The sequence below is a fragment of the Capsicum annuum genome, unplaced genomic scaffold (genome assembly GCF_002878395.1).
Source record: "Capsicum annuum cultivar UCD-10X-F1 unplaced genomic scaffold, UCD10Xv1.1 ctg82953, whole genome shotgun sequence".
In the NCBI taxonomy this organism is placed as follows: domain Eukaryota; kingdom Viridiplantae; phylum Streptophyta; class Magnoliopsida; order Solanales; family Solanaceae; genus Capsicum; species Capsicum annuum.
The window spans coordinates 1-1981 of record NW_025893784.1 but is presented as its reverse complement, the minus strand read 5'-3'; the positions used below and the strand labels follow the sequence as shown (position 1 = coordinate 1981).

General features: G+C 38.6%; 1 long non-coding RNA gene across 1 annotated transcript; it reads left to right on the top strand.

Annotated features, from left to right (window-relative positions):
• Nucleotides 1-9: 9 nt before the first annotated feature.
• Nucleotides 10-1834, top strand: LOC124895561. Its single transcript, XR_007051799.1, has 2 exons — nucleotides 10-1213; nucleotides 1329-1834. It is a non-coding gene; the product is annotated as an uncharacterized LOC124895561 (long non-coding RNA).
• The last annotated feature ends 147 nt before the right edge of the window (nucleotides 1835-1981 follow it).

Below are 1981 nucleotides of genomic sequence, written 5' to 3'. Positions count from 1 at the left end.
AGTCTGATCCTCCTTTTGTTTTAGGCGAGTAAATCATGGTGTCTTATGTAAGCAAATATTTGTCTTCATAATCATAACCACAACTATTAACACGAATTAGGATCGTAGTAGTTGGTTGATTTTTTTTATTCTTTAAGAAAACTTCTCATTTGTTTAATCCATTGGATGTAAGAAAATCCTTCCTATAGCTCAAAAATGGTACTTGTGCCTTTAGGTTTAATTGGGTTTGAACCGTGAACCTGTAGTGTTGGACCAGCTTCACTGCTTTAGTAGGGACCAACGGCGGTTAGTCCTTTAAGAGAATAAATGGCCCACTTTTGTCAAGGCGATGGCTTAAAACAGAGGGCAAAAGTGCTCGTCGAATAGTAGCGGGGAAATTTTGGCCCTTTTCCTTAAAATTAATGAGAAGGAAATTGAGGTAGAGTAGTCCAAAAGTTCAGTATGATGACCTGATGTGCTCGAGAAACAATAGCAAAGGATGATAATGTGCTTACTGAAGGCATCATTATATATTTTGTTTTTGAAAAAAAGTGATGTGTTTATTGAAGGCAGTCACAGAAATTTTCTGGAAGTGTATGAGGCAATAAAGATGGTGTGTAGTCATCCGTCTCTCCTAATGGGCAACGTTATCCAATACCTATACTAGTGAGAGAAGGCAAGTATCCAGAGGAACATTTGACACACTGCCAAGTTTTACTGCTGTTATTACAAAAGAAAAAGCATTCTTTCTTTTGATGTTGTATAATATCCCTTGCCGTCAAGAAAATAATTACTTGTACCCATAGCCTTGATAGCTTCTTAGGTAGATTGTGGTGGACAGAAACTCTTCTGCTCTCTCACGTCTACTCTTTTCTGTGGTCTGCTGTGATTTGCCCTGCCTGTTTAGTTGTTACAATTTCTTTTATGTGGGGGATTGTTTGTGTTTCCGTTTTTTCCCTTCCAGTGGCTGGTGGTTGAGCATTATTGAGTTGGTTTGGTTGAAAATATTATTACCACGTGCTCTTTGGATTTGCATTCTTATTGTTTAATTGAAGTCGTTGACATATAAACCGAGTTGTATATCATTAGGCATTGTGTCTAATTGTTTGTGTCCTTAATTCTGCAGTATTATTATGATCCAGTCTCTGGGAGTAAATTCCAGTCAAAGACTGAGGTGCTTGATTTCCTGGTAACGGGTGGCAAGCGCAGGGCCGACACTGGTGGTGATGCTACAGTGAGTGAATCTAAACATTAATAACCTATCACCTCTATGTTTGTATTATTCTTCCCTTTGCTACAAAGAAACATACATCTTCTTGTGTGTTTTGATGGTACTGTTTCTTTTGCAGCCATCTGAGACCCCCCAATAGCAAGAAACAGAAGAAGGGTGTGTGTGTTCTGGGTTCAGATGGATAGTTGTGCAGATACTTGGACAACTTTTATTGATGGCGACATGGTTCGTGAAGGCTAAAGAGAAGAATGGGATGCTGTCTTCTCAGCTGTGTCGCAAAGGAATGCAAATGAGGAGGCAGGCATCTAGCTAGACTAGGCAGTGTGTCAAATCTCATCTGAATTGGGCTCACTTTCTTTTGGTTTTAGCATAGGGACCTTATTGGTGTTGATAGCTTCTGGCTTTGGCATAGGAATAGGCAAAAGGTGCTCCACCTAAACTCTGTTTGTGATGTACTTGTATGGTCTGTTATTGGTGTCGTTGAACCAGTGAATTTTTGAAGCATTTTACTAGGATGGACATGTGAAAATTGTCTCAACTATGAAAATACTGTAGTTACTGAGTATGAGGTGGTCGGTCTTATCTTATGCTTGTGAATGACAGATTATTTTATAGCAGGTCCAAGCCATGAAAGCAAGTTATCAGATTCTGCACAAATGCGAGATATTTTGTGCATCAAGTTGTCTTTATTATTATTATTATTATTATTATTATTATTATTACGCTAGTACTACTACAACAATTTGCATAGGTGGTTGGACTACTCCCATG